Genomic DNA, 362 nt, shown 5'->3' with positions numbered 1-362 from the left:
TTCTAGCTCTGAGGGAGAGCTGGGCCCGACTGCGCTGGCGAGGGGCGAGTCCAGATCTCTGGCCTACCGGGCAGCGATGTGCCACGGTAAGGTGCCTCCTTCTCAAGCCAGCTCCTTCCCCCGCGGGTCCCCTGCTAGCCCTGGGCTTGACAGAACCCTGGGATTTTGTCCAGGCTGGTTGCGAAACAGCTGGCCTCGGGGGGCTGCCGGGGGGAGGCTGAGGCAGCCCAAGGTCAGGACAGGCGAAGAGGGGAGAAGGCGCCTGGGCTGGGGAGGACGCGTAGAGCAGGCATCAGCTGCGAGGGGATACGGTCGGACTTCATGCTTTGAAAGGACAAAGGTGTGTCTCGCCTCAAATAGGC

The sequence above is a fragment of the Cariama cristata genome, unplaced genomic scaffold, assembly GCF_000690535.1.
Source record: "Cariama cristata isolate BGI_N322 unplaced genomic scaffold, ASM69053v1 scaffold3454, whole genome shotgun sequence".
In the NCBI taxonomy this organism is placed as follows: Eukaryota; Metazoa; Chordata; class Aves; order Cariamiformes; family Cariamidae; genus Cariama; species Cariama cristata.
Note: the sequence above shows the minus strand (reverse complement) of the source record.